The sequence below is a fragment of the Diabrotica undecimpunctata genome, chromosome 4 (genome assembly GCF_040954645.1).
Source record: "Diabrotica undecimpunctata isolate CICGRU chromosome 4, icDiaUnde3, whole genome shotgun sequence".
NCBI lineage: Eukaryota > Metazoa > Arthropoda > Insecta > Coleoptera > Chrysomelidae > Diabrotica > Diabrotica undecimpunctata.
The window spans coordinates 132,285,832-132,304,265 of record NC_092806.1 but is presented as its reverse complement, the minus strand read 5'-3'; positions in this window follow the sequence as shown (position 1 = coordinate 132,304,265).

Here is an 18,434-nt window from a genome sequence, read left to right as displayed (position 1 = left end):
TATATTCTTCTTCTTTGTGCAGTCACTTTTGTGTTGTGTGACCCTTTGTTTTAGCCATTGAGAAGTTTGGCCAACATAACAGCTCTGGCAATCCAAACAAGGTATTATAGTTTATTCGTCTTCCGTGTTTGGACCGTGTCATTTGTGAGTGACCCAAAAGTGGGTTCATCTCGACGTTTCGCTACAATTGTATGTAGCTTCTTCAGGAGAACAAAAAAGAAAAAGAAAAACAAGAGACAGGAAGATGGGTAGTTAGCAACGGTAACTCAGTTACTCAACGCAACCAGAGGCGAATACTAACTACCAAGATGGGCATTTGGTCACAGTAACTCAACTACTCAACGCAGCCAGAGGTGAAAACCAAATGCCAGGACAGGGATTCACGTCCAACAGCTCAGAACACTAACGCGTCGAGAGGCAGGGAGTGAATCCGACGATTACTCCGCTACCGCTCTATTTATAGTCGCGGTGACCTGTCGTGTCGGGACGTATCGGCACACTCCGTGGCGCGAACGTCAAGAAGCGCGCGCTGGCCAATCATGTGGCTGCATCGTGGTAGCGGGACCGGACGGCGGCTCTAGACTGAGATTCCAGATGGGAGACAAGTAGTATCCTTCCTCTCGATTGATATTATGTGGATTTTTTCGGATCTCTAGAGATTCGCGGATTTTCCTGGAATAAAAGAAGGGGCTCTTAGAAATAATATGGGTTTTTTCGAATAATATGGAATGACCGGTTTCTTGGCAGTGTTCTGCAACTGCAGAATGGGAGAAAAGACCTGATCGAATGCATCTTTGATGCTCTTGAATACGAGTTTTGACGGAACGACCAGTTTCGCCAATATACACTTGTCCACAGGAACAAGGAATAGAATAGACACCACAGGAAGATAGGGGCGGTAATGGGTCCTTAGGAGAGGGTAGATATTGTGAGATTTTCTTGGGTGGTCGAAAAGTAGTCCTGATACCTTCTTTGCGAAGAATTTTGCCAATCCTATCAGTGACACTTCGAATATACGGAAGAAAAGCCACAGGAGTATTACCCGAAGATTCTGAATTTGTCGTCCTAGGGTGTAAAGGGGGATGTAGATGTCGGTGTGTAATATTTTGAATTGTGGACTTGGAGTAACCGTTGGCGACAAGGGTTTTTTGGACCCTAGGACGACAAATTCAGAATCTTCGGGTAATACTCCTGTGGCTTTTCTTCCGTATATTCGAAGTGTCACTGATAGGATTGGCAAAATTCTTCGCAAAGAAGGTATCAGGACTACTTTTCGACCACCCAAGAAAATCTCACAATATCTACCCTCTCCTAAGGACCCATTACCGCCCCTATCTTCCTGTGGTGTCTATTCTATTCCTTGTTCCTGTGGACAAGTGTATATTGGCGAAACTGGTCGTTCCGTCAAAACTCGTATTCAAGAGCATCAAAGATGCATTCGATCAGGTCTTTTCTCCCATTCTGCAGTTGCAGAACACTGCCAAGAAACCGGTCATTCCATATTATTCGAAAAAACCCATATTATTTCTAAGAGCCCCTTCTTTTATTCCAGGAAAATCCGCGAATCTCTAGAGATCCGAAAAAATCCACATAATATCAATCGAGAGGAAGGATACTACTTGTCTCCCATCTGGAATCTCAGTCTAGAGCCGCCGTCCGGTCCCGCTACCACGATGCAGCCACATGATTGGCCAGCGCGCGCTTCTTGACGTTCGCGCCACGGAGTGTGCCGATACGTCCCGACACGACAGGTCACCGCGACTATAAATAGAGCGGTAGCGGAGTAATCGTCGGATTCACTCCCTGCCTCTCGACGCGTTAGTGTTCTGAGCTGTTGGACGTGAATCCCTGTCCTGGCATTTGGTTTTCACCTCTGGCTGCGTTGAGTAGTTGAGTTACTGTGACCAAATGCCCATCTTGGTAGTTAGTATTCGCCTCTGGTTGCGTTGAGTAACTGAGTTACCGTTGCTAACTACCCATCTTCCTGTCTCTTGTTTTTCTTTTTCTTTTTTGTTCTCCTGAAGAAGCTACATACAATTGTAGCGAAACGTCGAGATGAACCCACTTTTGGGTCACTCACAAATGACACGGTCCAAACCCGGAAGACGAATAAACTATAATTCTGACTCTGGCCGTGGAAGCCTACGATTTCATTTGACCAAACAAGGTAGTTTGTAGATAATATTAGTTTTATTTACAGTTGGTGTCTTGTCTTTTATTTTAGAAAAGAGTTGTCGGTTTTCTAATAAATTATATTGGACATCTTTAATGTTAGTAAATTGTTTAAATAAACTGGCCACAGAAGGTGTTAATTGTTTTATTAATGGTAGTTTTTTATATTGGATTGTTTGTACTGCTCCGATATCAGTGGGACCGTCAAAAATGTTAAGTTAAATATTAATTTTTTAAGGATATGTTTTGGGCATCCATTGTTTTCATCTTTAACAGCAAATTTAAGTTTCTGTTTATGAATTTATCAGCAAGGCATATTAGTGATGATAAATTCATAAATAGAAACTTAAATTTGCTGTCAAACATCTTTGAAAATAATGGATTCCCAAAACATATCCTTAAAAAATTGATATTTAACTCAGACATTTTTGACGGTCCCACTGATATCGGAGCAGTACAAACAATCCAATATAAAAAACTACCATTAATATAACAGTTAACACCTTCTGTGACCAGTTTATTTAAACAATTTACTAACATTAAAATTGTCCAATAAAATTTATTAGAAAACCGACAACTGTTTTCTAAAGTAAAAGACAAGACACCAACTATAAATTAATAAAACTAATGTTATCTACAAACTGCCTTGGTTGGATTTCCAGAGCTGTTATGTTGGCCAAACTTCTCAAAGGCTAAAACAAAGGGTCACACAACACAAAAGTGACTGCACAAAGAAGAAGAATACATGTGCGGCAGTTGACCATTACTAAAGACTGGGCATCAATTTGACTACTCAAATGTCAGGGTTCTACAGCAAGAAAAAAATTACAAAAAAATGATTGTTTTTAGAAATGTGTCATATTAATAAAGAAAATATATGCAGTAAATTATAAGGCAGACACGGGACAGTTGAGCAATATCTATTGTAATATTCTTAGTATGTTCAAATAATTTTTATTTACAATTATATTTTAAATCACCCTGTATATTTTTAATGTGTAATTTTATTGTGTTTTAATTGTTTCTTAGTTGTTTTCTTTGCTAAATTTTTTTTTTATTTAATTACTAGTGACTAGGTGCTTTAACTTATATTGTTAGTACTGTTTTGAATAATATTAACTATGTACACTATTTTTAAATATTTTTAATTCTAAATCTGTAAGTAAATCATTGTTCATTGTCACCTGATATTTTATACATTTTAACCATATTGCAGTTGTCTCCTGATGAAGCTGACAAAAAATCAACGAAATATAGTGTAATAAAAGAAAAAAGAGTTTTTTTTTAATAACAGACGGCATACCCGACACACCAATCCAATAAATTGTTATATATATATATATATATATATATATATATATATATATATATATATATGTTATATATAACATATTTTTGGTTTAATACAGTTAAATTGTTAATTATTAAAAAAAAATAGTACTGGGTAAATAATTAATGACAACTCCATTTATTGCAAAGTTTTAATCAAATTGTTCAATTGCAGTAACACTGATGAGTAATGAATATTAATTAAATTAGTTTTATTTTTTAAACAAAAAATGCAAAAACATAAACATAGTAAATACTAATTTTTATGAATAAATAAAAGAACACGAGTACAGATTGTTAGAATTTTTAATAAAAATATCTAGTTTGTAGATATAATACAATTTATTGATTAAATACAATGTATGAAACATTTATTTTAGAAGTTTTCTGGTGTTCATTTTGAGTTGTTCGGTTAACAAAAAGTATAAACTGCCTTAAAAAAATGAAGTTACGATTAAAATTTAGTCTGTAATATTATATCTTTGGCCAACGAAGTTTTTTTTATTTATTTTAAAAAGACAATATTATCCTCAATATCATTATCATAAGTCTTTCGTATTCACTGTCCGATAGAAGCACAATAGAATTCAGAAACTTATGTTTTGTTTTTACGTTTTTTTTAAGAACTCCTCGTTGTAAATGATTCTAGTCAAAAATATTAGTATTTTTTTGAAGCTATTTTCTTGGGGCATTTTAAAGTAATTACTATTTACATGAGAATAAGCCACAATTAAAGGTTAAAGTACGTTTATTGACATTTCAATTTCTACTTCGGAAATCGTTCTCAAAATACAAACATTAGTAAATTAAACAAATTTTTGTTTTTTTGTTACTTGGTGAAAAATTCTTCTAATAATTTAATTTTATCTGACTCATTTATATTAACAATTCAGACATGCATTATACATTTTAAAGTAGACGACTTTAAAATGATATTGGCAATATTGTTGAGTTGCGTTCCTGAGACGAATTTACTTGTAAATTAGTTCATTCGATTACATGAAATCAACTTTAACTTGAGAATATCCGTCAGAAAAAATCATAGCATGCAATTCGTCTTTAAAAAGACAAACACATGCCATGATGACAGTCAAAATCTCCTGTGAGTGATTCCATAGTAAATTATGAGGGAAAAACCAGGAAAAAAACCTCATTAATATACAATTAACTGCAGCTGACCGGTTGCTTCTTGATTTTCCTCTATAGGCCTCCCCCAACTCCTTCCATCGATCTATATCCTAAGCAACATACTTCCAATTTGTTCTGGCTATACTTTTAATGTCGTCTACGCATCTCATCTGTGGTCTTAATCTTGGTATTCTACCTTTGTAAGGTCTCCAATGTTCTATTGCAGTGTTCCAACGTTGGTCTTTCCATCTAGCAGTATGACCTGCGAAGCTCCATTTGAGTTTGGCAATTTTTGCTGTGACCAGCTGACTCAGCTGACCAGTTTAGCTGAGATAATATTATTTTGAGAGGAACTTTTAGGCTAAGTATCTTAATGACCACGACGGCTACACAACTATTTTAGAACTGCAGAAAGTTGTAAGTAAGACGTGAGAATTAATACCATCCGTGGCTATATTGATTCAATACATTATAATACAATAAGCTTATATATAATTATATCAGAACTTACTACTACCAGACAACTAAATTCAGTGAATGCTCCATTTTAAGACATCACTTTACAGTATTTCAGGCCGAAGTATTTGACCTTTTACAATGAAAGCACTGGAGAGTGAGTTAGAGGGTGAAAAAAACATATTTTTACGGTCAGCTAAGCAACATTATTAGCTAGTAGAGAAATAGGGAACTATCTAACTAAATTAAAAGACGTAATATTTGTAGGAATCTCCTTAATAAAATGCCATGAAATAATAAAGAGCCTATAATATGAGGAACGAAGGAATCCAAAAGGACATAAACTAACAGATTTGTTGAAAAAGTGACGCTTTAAGGTAGTCATTGACTCCCCAGAACTATTTTATTCGATTAAAAATGACTATTAAAAGACAATTTAGAAGTAGCTTTTAGAAACTTATAAAAAAAGAAATGAAGAGCTATATAGAGGCAAGTACATGTGCAGAAAACTATAAATAACAATAACACAAAGGGATTTTATCTAGAATAAACGATTTTAGTAAACAATATCTAAAGAAGGCCACAGAGATGGTCACTTGACATTCTTCTTCTTCTTCCTCTTTATAAGCAATTCTGTTTGTTCATTGGCGGATTAATACCTCTATAAAAGGTTGTCACTCCATCTTTTGCACGGTGGTTCGATACTTCTTTTGCCGATTGGTGACTTATCTCTTGCTATTTTGACGACACGGGTCTCCTCCATTCTGCTTATGTGGTTATTCCATTATTTTTTTCTATTTTGTGTCCATTTATTTATATACTGTACTTTACACTTTGTTCTAATGGCTGCACTTCTTTTTCGATCTCTTATCGTATTTCCTGTAATTCTTCTCAGTACTTTCATCTCTGCCCTTTCCAGTAGTCTTTGCATTGTGGTTGTGTTCCGGTCTTGTTTCTGAGGCATATGTCAATATTGGTCTTACACTGGCTTAATAAATTCTTGACTTCATCTCAGTGTTAATGTGTCTGTTTCGCTATATAGTGTTATTAACCCGGCAACTGTGTTGTGGGGTGAAAATCACCCACGTCGTTCACTAGCGCTTGTTAAAATAGTGGCAACATCGCCAGATTCATCTGGCGCCACGAGTACCTTCCCATAATATAACAGATCTTGTATTGCATCATAAATTTCAGTACATAAATAAGATTTGAACGAGTGGTGTCGCGTTGTTTGGACTTTTGGGTGATTTTAACCCCACCACACAGTTGAAGTGCAGTAATATTTAGTTTTTGGGTAATTTTAACCCCACAACACCGGTTAATTATTAACAGGTAAGTTCTTATACTAGCACAATTTATCTTTATTTTTTTAACAGAAACATAATGTAATTGGTAGGAATATTGAAAATTGATTAGATATTTTTAATTTCAGACATATAGAAATATGTGTAGTTGGGAGAAAGAACAAGAAGCTCTCTTGAAGCTTTGGCAGGATGAATTAACTGGATCAGAGTTAGGATCAGAAAGCGAATCTGAAAATGAAAGTCAGCAGGTTAGCCTTCGTCCCAGTGAGGATGTTTTAGAAAATCAACTTCACTCAGTGGAAAATTGTCAGCCTGGAAGTTCTAATTAGAAAAATCAATCATCGTCGGAAGATTCCTCTCAAGACAACAATAAGTTTGAAGATAATAAAGTAAGGCAATCTAAGTTTTTTATCTAACGGGATGGACAAACAAAATGGGCAAAGAACTGTCCTAATAAATCGGTTAGAACACGACAAGAAAATTTAATAACTTTACTTCCCGGTGTTCGAAATAATGCAAAATATTGCAAGTCGCCCATTTCTTGCTGGGAATTATTCATGGATAATATTATTGTGGAAGATATTGTCCACTGCACTAATAAAAAAATCAGTTTAGTTGCTCAGAATTATAATGACCAACATAAATATATCACCAAGTCTACGGACGCAGAAGAAATTCGTGCAGTTTTCGGATTATTATATCTATCAGGCGTTTATAAAGCCAACAGGTTAAATCTGGAGGATCTGTGGGCTACAGATGGAACAGGAATTGACATTTTCAGGCTAACAATGTCCCTGCAAAGATTTATATTACTTTTAAAATGCCTACGATTCGATAATATCGAAAATAGAGAAGACCGAAAAAGAGTAGATAAACTGGCAGCTATACGAGCTGTTTTTGATCGATTTGTATCCAATTGTCAACAATATTTTATTCCTAGTCAATACTTGACGATCGATGAAAAATTAGAATCTTTTCGGGGACGTTGTTCCTTTCGGCAATATATCCCCAATAAGCCGTCCAAATATGGAATTAAAATATTTGCCTTAGTGGATGCCAAAACATTCTACATTTTAAATTTAGAGGTATATGTTGGCTCACAGCCTGAAGGACCTTTTCAATTTAGTAATAGACCGTTTGATGTAGTAAACAGGCTTGTAAATCCAATCCGTGGTACTAACCGCAACATTACATTCGACAACTGGTTTACCAACATACCGCTAATGGAACATTTGCTCAATGAACATCGGTTAACATCAGTTGGAACTATTCGTAAAAACAAGAGGGAAATACCGACAATCTTTTTGAATTCCAAAAACAGAGCTGAAAACCACGCAATTTTCGGATTTAAAAAAGACATTTCTTTGGTGTCCTTTGTCCCGAAGAAAAATAAAATAGTGTTAGTAGCTTCTTCACTTCATCATGATACAGAATTTGACCACAAATCAAATAAACCTGAGATTATAGACTTTTATAATCACACAAAAGGTGGCGTAGATATGGTTGACGAAATGTCTGTGTTATATAATGTGTCTCGTAATAGCAAACGATGGCCTCTAACAATTTTTTTTTTCACTGCTTAATAATGCAGGAATAAATAGTTATGTTATTTATCAACATAACAAGCCAACTGAAAAACTAAAACGCAGATTTTTTTTAAAAGAACTTGGTTTGGCACTAATTAAACCATATATTGAAAAAAGAGGTAACAATCAAAGAATACCATCAGACATAAGAGCCAAACTAAAAAGAAATGATGGCGGAGAGGACTCTCAAGGACCTCCAAACAAGAAGCAACGAACAACATCCAGATGTGGAGTGTGTCCCCGTGGAAAGGACAGAAAGTGCCAAAAAAAATGTGTGAAATGTGACATTTTTCTTTGTCTTGAACATTGTGTATATTTTTGTTCTAAATGTGCACATAATTGTTAATTATGCTATTTAAACAAAAGTTCCTAGTTACTTTTTATAAAACTTGTATTTTTTTTTATTCTATATCTCTAATAAAAATTTTGGTAACAAAAATTGTGGTAGTGGTTTAAATATAAACAAAATTTTAGTATATTTTTTAAATCGTTGAATTTTTAACGGAAATTTTTTAAATGATTTATCTTTGAAAAATATTATATAACAATATAACCATGATTTAAAATCTTAAGGTTGCATGCAAAAATAAAATATTTTCTCAATTTTATAAATAAAAAAAATGGGGTGATAATTACCCCAACACACAGCTCCTGTCAGAAAATTTCACCACACAGTCGCCGGGTTAAGGCATCCTGCCAGTCTATTTGCTTTTTGTACTTAATCTCTAACTTCTTTGTCCAAGTTTCCATAGCTAGACAGTGTTATTTCCAGGTATTTTATTTCCATTACTTGTTCAATACTGATGCCATTAATTTCTATTTAACATCTGGTTGGTTCTTTGCTGACTATATGCTCTAAATATATGATTTTTTAGCTCTACCATCTAAGTGCGACTTCCATGTTAACTTCCTGTCAAGGGTAATACCAAGCTACTTCACCTCGTCAGAAAAATTTAGACTGTAATTTATAATACTTGGGGTATTAAGCCCGTAATTCTTCTTTTTCTGGTAAAGAGGACCATCTCTGTTTTCTTAGGATTTATAGATAGTGAGTGTTCCTTGCACCATGTTTCTATTAGTCGGAGAGCAGCTTGTAATCTCTCACGTAGTGTGTTCTCAAACTTACCGCTTTGCAGGACAGCAATATCGTCTGCATAGGCTATTGTGTGGAACCCGTTGCTGCTAAATTGGTCAACCAGGGTATCTAGAACTATGTTGCAGAGGAGTGGTGATAACACCTCTCCCTGTGGACACCCTTTCGTAACCATGCCTCTAACAGAAATGTCTTCTACATTTATGCTTATTGCTTTATTAGAGAGTATACTGAATATCCATTCGCTTACGGCCAGGGGAACATTCCTGACGTTGAGCTGTTGGGTGATGGTTGGGAATGTGGTTTTGTCAAACGCTCCTTCAATGTCTATGAATATACCTAGGGTGGATTCTTTATTACCCAGCGATCTTTCAATACTTCACACTACATGATGCAGTGCAGAATCGGTAGATCTTCCCGAAGTATATGCATGCTGATTTGGGTAAAGTGGGTTATGGACCAGAACTGTATCCCTTATGTACCTCCCGCATAACCTTCATAACCTTTAAATCGTTTTCAACAGAAAGGATGTTAGGATAATTGGTCAGAAAGACTTTGGTAGAATGTTAGTAGTCCATCCTACCTGGTTTTGGTATGAAGACCACAAGTACCTCTCTCCACTTCCTAGGAATATATCTCAGAGCCAAAGAGGCTCTGAATATTTCCACAAGGTGCGGTAGTAGGGCTGGATATATGCCGCCAGAATCTAGTGATTTGAAAGGAGTGAAGCACAATATGACCCATTTTTCCTTTTCCTCATTAATCATTGTTCTGGCGAGATGCCAGTCGTTTATTGAGGGTATGATTGCTTCTTCCGTTACTGTATTACTAATACAAATATAATAATAGCTTTAAATCGAGAAATGATTATAAAAAGTATCGTTTGAGTATCTCGGGTTGGGAATAAAAAGTAGTGGAAAAAAATGGAGATTTATGCAGTAGAGTTAGCGTGGTACAGATAAAACAGAAAAAGGCGAGTGGGGTTTCATGTGCCAAAAGGATTCCAGTAATAGGTACTAAAAGGAAAATTCTACAAAACTTCCACTAGACTAGCTGAATGAGAATTATTAGATTAACGAGTGGAGCCGAGCGGAGAATCGATGCCAAAATGTGCAATATATAACAAATGTTACAAATAAAGAGGTTTCTTCTAAGTTCTAATTAAGCCGTAGTCAAAATAGTTAAATAAAAAATACGCTTTTGAATTACAACATACTTATAATAAGCCGCTAATGTTAGTGTATATAATTACATTATTACGTGTTCAATCAATATATAGAGTTTCTTGTTGTATGTTTACTGTACAGTTTTTTGACGATATCTTTTATTATTTTCTGTTTTCTATTTTCACACTTTGTATCCTCAATATTTCGTTGTTTTATTCAAAAAAAAAGAATAATAATTTTTTCGGAACGGTTCTAATTTAATGCTATTATGAAAAAAAATGTACTTCGCAGTATTCGAATGGCTCACCCCGTACACATATATTTAAAGCTTGTGTTAATATTAGGGTATCCTTAGGATCATAACAATTTATATGATGCTTTTGTGAACGGGTCACTATTATTAAAAAACCGGTGGAGTATTTTATGTTTAGACAAGAGATTAATAGATTTTTATTAGCTTCTTTAATAGGCAGCTTTACTGAAGAAATGATGAGATTGATTGTTTTATTATATTTTTTTAGTCGTACCTTCTTATTAGGTTTGTGCGACTCTTCTTATAGAATCCCTTGTCTACCTTATTTTTGGATCTTTTATATTTCTCCTTTATAGATATATTTATCTTAGTTAGCTATAATATACTCTTAGCCTTAGTCTTTTAGCTAATAAATAGTCTCGTACTGTTTTATTTAATATGGTTATGGTCAAAGTAACTAAGATCACCAGAGAAAAATAAAGAGATGCAAACAATAATATAATATAGGCAGAGAAAAGACAGTATGAGATTGGAAATAAACACCGAAAAATTTAGTGCAGAGAAAAGCTAGAGCCGATGCGATCTTCTTCTTAAGAAGCCTTAAACATTTACTGAATATTGGCAAAAATTCTGGTATACTGGTTACGATCTTAAACAGCTCTGAAAAGTGCATGAGTATTGAGGTTTACCCATTTCCTTACAGTCTGTAGCCTCGAATATTTACTCATATTGCCTCCTTTTTTAGTCTTTCCCTATATAATCAATTTTAAAAATTGATACTGGGAATTTCTAAATATGTGGCCCAGATAGGTTGCTACTTTGCTTCAATATTTGCAGCAGTTCTCTTTGTTTACCTATTTGGTGTAATAATTCGATGTTGGTTGTATGATCCGTCCGATCCCGTTGGTTGTATGATCCGTCCATCCGATTGGTATTTTCCTGAACACCCACATTTTAAATGCCTTAAGGTAATTCATGACGTTAGCTTTTATTGTTTAAGTCTTCACGCGGATAGCCACACTGAGTTAATATGGCATTGCACAAAATAGTAACATATTGTTAAATTAAAACCCTTGTTGCTAAGCAGAGTTATCATATTCGTAAATATTAATCTTGCCTGTTAATTGCTGCTACATATTTCTGTGTTTCTGTCAAGATCCTCAGTTTTCCAGATTCCGAGATATCTAAACTTAGAGACTTGACGAATATTATTCCCGTTAACATTTATACTAAAATGTAGTACTGCTAATCACCGTGACCTTCTTTTTCTTCTTCCTTCTTGTATGTATGCTTTAAAGCCTGTTTCTTCTTCAATATTAGCCTCCTAAATTGTTTAAATTATCGCACCATTTTTTTCTCGATCTGCCAATACTTCTTCGTTCATTTGGTGACTTATCTCTTGCTATTTATACTAACCTATCCTCTGCCATTCTACTAATGTGTTCGTTCCACTCCTGTTTCCGTTTTGTCACCCATCCATTTATGTCTTCTATATTGCATTCTCTTATGTTTTCGCTTCTCTCCCTATCCAACAGACTGTGATTTGTCTTAGTACAAATACGGCGTCTACGCAGGATCGTCCGGATCTGAATCCTTGTTGTTCATCTGATAAAGTTTTTAGTTTATTGATTTTGTTGGTTAGGACTTCTGTGTTTATCATCTCTAGGGTTACACTTTCTTATCCGTGCTTTAGAAGATCGCTGGTTATTTCGTCTGGTCCAGGTGACTTTCTATTCTATTCTATTTCTATTGTTTCTATCATAGCATTTTCGACGTATGTTTTCTATCTTGTAGCAGGTCTTCCTCTCCGTCTTCTTCCCAGCGGGTCCCAGTTTAATATTCTTTTCGGCCACCTGTGCTCTGGCATTCTTTGTACATGCCCGTACCACTGCAGGGCTCTGTTTTCTAACTTTTTTGTAATTGAGCATTTTACTTCCATTCTGTTCCATATTTCCTCCGTTCTTATTCTATCCGCTCTTGTGATTTGTCATCTTCTCATAAAGTCCAGTTCAACTGTTCTTATTTTATTTCGTATTGTTGTTGTCATTGCCCATACTTCCGCTCCATATAGGGTAATATTCATCACTATGCTTTGAAAGATCCTCTTTTTGTTTTCTTTGGTTAGAGTGTTATTCCATATGACTCCATGAAGTGCTCTTGTGGCTTGTTTTCCCCGTGCTATTTTCATTTCTATATCTTTCATACAAGTACCATCTCGGCTAATCATTGACCCTAAATACTTAAAAACCTTACAACTCTTAATAGTCTCTTCTTCTAAACTTAAGTTCAAATCTGCAACCTTGGGTCCAATACATAAGTATTCGGTCTTGCACATATTTATCTTGAGTCCCCAAAGTTCATATTCTTCCTTTAATTTCCTTATCATATATTCCATATCCTCCCTGTCTTGTGCAAAAATGATTTGATCATCTGCGAAAAGTAGTGAATGTAATATATTCTCTTGTACTGGTATGCCCATTGTTCCGCATTTTCTATACCATCTTTTCAAAGCCTGATCTATATATATATATATATATGTTAAAAAGTGTAGGTGAGAGACCATATCCCTGTTTGAGGCTTTTTGTTGAGGTGATTGTTTTTGTTATTTCATTACCTAACTTTATTTGCACTTGTGTTTCTTTATACAGTCTTTGTGTTATATTCACCCATTTCTCTCTAACGCGCATTCTTCTCATTGCTTCCTATAGTTGTTTCCTGGGCACGCTATCGTATGCTTTCTCTAAGTTGATAAAGGTCATTTGTGTTTCAATGTTTTTTTCTTTTTTTTTTTCAATCACCTGTCTCATAATGAATATATTATCTAAACATGATCTGGCTTTTCTGAATCCGGCTTGTTCTGTGCTATAATGGTCCATGTGTTGTTCTAGTTTTTCTTTTATAACTGATGAGAAGATTCTTGCTATTGAAGGCATTACACTGATCCCTTTGTAAATATTTGGTGACCTTTTGTCACCTTTTTTTGAAAATGGAGGACATGTATGATAAATTCCACTCATCGGGAATCTTCTCTTCTGCTTCGATTTTATTGAACAACATTCGTATAAAGGATACTATCCTTGCGCCTCCATATTTCAGCAGTTCCATTTTTATGTTCCATGGTCCTGGTGCTTTATTGTTTTTGGATTTCTTTAGTGCTTTATTTATATCTTCCTCTGTGATTTCTGCTTCCTCAGTTGTTATTGTCACAGGGTCGTATGAGATATACTCCGGCCTATTCTCCTGCAATAATTTTGTGTAATGCTTGGTCCACTCTTTTGATGTAATTATCTGTATGGTATTTTTACTTCGTTTATTACTTCTGATGTTTTTTATTTTTTTCCATGCTTCCGATGATCTGTTATACCCTATCGTGTTGTTTATGTCTCTGCACATTCTCTCCCAGTATTCATTTTTCTCGAGCTTTATTCTTTGTTTAACTTGTTGTCTGAGGGTAACATATTCTCCCCGTGTTCCTGGGGTTCTGTCGTTTAGCCATTTATGAAATGCACTTTTTTTTCTTTTAATCATATCTTCTAAGTCGTCGCTGTATTTCTCCAAATATGTATTCTTATGTTGTTCAATACCCAGCACTTCGTTTGCCGCTTTGTTTATTTTTTCCTTTAGATGTTGATACATTTCTGTTGGGGTCCATTCTTCGTTCATCTGTAGCATATTCTGTAGCCTATTCTGATATAGTGTTCGAGTACCAAATTGTTGTAGAAGTTCTACTTTATACCTCGTGTTTGCGATTTTTTGAATCTCCTCATCTTTCTGGATATTGTTTTTTTGTCGTCTTCCCGTGTATATGAATTTTCCTAGCACTAATCGGTGGTTACTTGCACATTCTGCTTGTCTGTATACTCTTATATCTGGTATTATTGTTTTGCTGGCTTTTCTTACTCTTATTAAATCAATAATTGATCCTTGGTTTCTACTAGGTTCTTCCCATGTGTATCTATGTATGTTTTTATGCTGGAATCTTTTGTTGGTTATGGCTAAATCGTATTCTCGACATATTTCGATTAGCCGACTTCCATTGTCGTTTCTAATTTCGTCTTCTCCGAATCGTCCCACTATATCTTTATTATCCTTTCCTATGTTGCTGTTAAATTCTCCAATTAGTAGAATATTTTTTTTTCCTTTGTCATGTCTAATACATATTCGTTTGCTGGTATATTATTGTATTCCTTTAATTCTGCCATTTCTTTCCGTTGGTCTCTATGAATCTCCATATTTGTGTTAGTGTTCCATCCCTTTTGTAAACTGTCCCTAGTGTTCATTTTTTGTTCTTTTTACCAACTGCTTTGTTTCGTTTCGTATTCTTCTGTAGGTGTCTCGAGATTCTATAGTATTTGATGTTTTATACTTCGTATAGGCCTCTCGTTTCTTCTTACATTTTTCTTTTTTACTATTATTTTCTGAACTATGGTGTATTTTTGTTGTTTCTTTTGTTTAGTATGACTTTGCGTTTGCCTAGAGCTTCTCTTTATGCTACTTTAATGTTGTTTTTATTTTTCTCCCAGTTCGTGTTTACATCTTTGGATGTCCCCTATTTGTTTTAGCTGTATCCTCTATGCTAGCCTCCTTTGGTACACTTCTCTTGTAGAGACATTTCACAGTGATACTACATTCAATTTCTCCTCGGTGATTTTCTGTAGAAAATGTTTTGGTGGTATTTTGATTCTAATTTTTGCTAGTACTAGTTTGTGTTCACGTCCTGCATCTGCTGAGTTATAAGTTCGGATATCTAGAATCTGGTTTGGGTGGATTTTTCTATTAGTGACTATAAAATCAATCATAGATTTGTGCCCCCTGGAATTTTCAAATGTATATTTATACTGGAGCTTATGGTCGAAAAATGTATTATTGATTGTCAGTTCGTTAAAAGCACAGAGATTAGCTATATCACTATAAGAATTAAGGGTTCTACATGAGATATTTGATCTAGGATGGTTTGCAATTGTTCGTAGAATGACTCTCGTTCTGCCTTAGGTTTACAGTCCTCGGGGCTATAGATAGATATGACATTTAAGTTTTGGTAGTCTATTGTGATGTTCATATGTATTATTCTTTAGGAGACATAACGGTAGTTATTTATGTTGTCTTTAAATTTTTTATGGGCAAGTATACCTACGCCTGCTCGTGTTCGTTCTTCTTTTTTCACTCCGCTGTATGCTAGAAAATATTGGTTATAGTCACTTTGGCTTTACCTTTCTTCCTGGTTTCTTGGATTACACAAATGTCTATGTTGTTATTTATCAGTTTTTTTATTATCTCTTGGTCTTTTTTGTTGAAAGAAGTAATGTTCCATGTTGCTTATCTGATTGTGGGCTTATTTTTCTCGTTTTCCTTTTCTTGGCGTGGTTCGTCATCTTAGGTTTTGTCTGGTTCGGAGGCTTTCTATCGGTTCTTTAAGCCTTGTTTTTTTAATGGGCAGGATGCTAAACTGGCCCATCAACCTTCCTGTTTTGTCCGTGCTTGGGACCCCAGGCAGAGTTATTTTATCAATGTTAAATTTTTAAAACAAATTGTTAATTGTTAATAAGACGTTGTAGTGCTTTATGATTGTTGACTTTGACAATGACAAAGTAAAACATTCTATACAAATAAAACTTCCATCAAAATGACAAACTATACTACATATCATAATCAGATATACAATTCTAAGAGACAGATACATATATAGCTGGTGGTAAGTAGATTGCCGGACTTACCTAATGGAGATCCAAAACACCTAAGAAAGAGGAATTACTCACAGCCAAATCAGTAAATAGAATAAACAGATTGTAACATTGTTCTAAAGCTATTTTCTTGTGGCATCCCAATGCAATTACCATTTTTATTGGGAATAATCCACAATTTAAGTTTAACATCATTTTATTTTTGGCGTTTCAATTTCCACTTAGGAAATAGTTCTCAAAATACAAAACAAGTTGTAACGTTATAAACGTTTGCTTTTTCTTTTCAAATAAATTTCACATAATAATCCTTTGTCGATTTAGGCAAACTGCTCAGATAATATAAGCATTTAAGCATTTTTGTAGCATTGACTGCATCCGTTATTAAAACTTATTTACCAATAATATCTTATCAATTTTTTTTAACTCATTTATATTAATGCGAAACAACAAATAGCCAATAATCAACTTGTTACAAGTTTGTTGTGGTAATTATACACCGACAACATAAAAATATATTAAGTACCCTTGTTAATAAATTAATACACTGTTATCGCTTATTTTATGACCTTTTCGGTAAAGTTAAAAAAATCATTTAGTGATTGATGAGTCTAATCAGCTTTTCTATGATGTGTACATCGTGATAACCCCACTTCCTCAAAACAAGATGAGTGGCATTAGAATATCTAACAAATTTTCCTTTCAGCCTTAATTAATTGCCCTATTATTACTGTTTTTATAAGCGACTTTATATAGAAGTTTTGATTCCTTGAAACTTTTTAAAAACCCAAAGAACATCATTATATTATATCAAATGTCATTATCTATTATAAAAATTAACAATACGTTAATAATAACGTTCACTGCCTTACAAGACGCATAGGTATTACTAATTCTTAATAAAAAATTCTAAAAATTTCAAATCTTTTACGTCATAGTCAAATTAAGCCAAATTAAAGTAACCTAGTAAAGTAAAAGTAAAAACGACATAATACAGCACCAATTGATAGCTAATAATGAACTTTTGAAAATAATCGACAAAATTACATACCTTGGATGTAGCCTAAATAAGGAATGGGACCACTCACAGGAAATAAGATGTTGTGTAGAAAAGGCGAGAGCTGTCTTTAATCGCCTCGGGAAGATTTTATGGTGTCGAAGCCTGGACATTGACGAAGGCAACATCCAAACGATTAGAAGCCTTCGAAATGTGAACAAGACCGTGGTTCAACGTATAAATAAAGATCAGAAGTGAAAATCAGAAAGATGACATACTTAGGGCATGTGATGCCCAATGAGAAGTATCAATTAATTTAATTAATTTTACAAGGCAAGGTAGAAGGCAAAAGATCTCAAGGGCGCAGAAGGACATCGTGGTTGAAAAATATCAGACAGTGGGTAGAAATGACTACCATACATCTATTTAGAGCAGCTGTCAACAAAGTTGTATGGACCAACGTGATTGCCAACATCCACAGAGGATAGGCACCAAAAGAAGAAGAAGAATAACAAGAACTTAATTTTTATTAAAACTATTTAAGGAGTATCGTAATAATTGAAGCATTGCATGAATCTGATTTATCTAATGAACAAAATCATGTTTCTGTTCATGAAAACCATAAAACCTACTGTCATTTAAAGCCTGTTATGTTTAATGACGTTGCCAATGAAAATTTCTCCGTGGATGAACAAATTCAGAGTGAAAATATATTTGTAAACTTTCTTATAGTAGATATTCTGACAACTCTATATATGACATAACATATAAACCAGATGATAGCAGTATCAGTGATGATTTCTGAGGAAAATACAACCATTATCTGTGTTCAAGAACATGATTCCAGAATGTTGCTTTCCAAAAAACTCAACATGGATAACCGTATTGAAGTGAACGACGGAGATAAAATAGAAACAGTTGTAAAAAAAAACTAGAAAGAGAACGCGGAAGCCTTTAACTTGAAAACGTAACGTAACAAAGAAGAAGAGACTATTAGGAGAGAAATATGTAGGTTTCAAAATAAATAGAAAAAAGCTAAAGGAGTAGGTTCCTCTTGCAATAGATTATGTAGGTTTAAATGTACTACTAATGTAAAGGATGATGTTAGAACGCAAATATTTAATAGTTTCTGGAAAAGCCAAATAGACTGGGACCATAGAAGACAATTTATTGCACAAGCAGTTGATCTGGGTACTGTTAGCAGAAAACGTCCAAGAAATGACAATCAAAAGGACCGAGGACAGTATTCTTACACTTGACATCTCTGAGAAA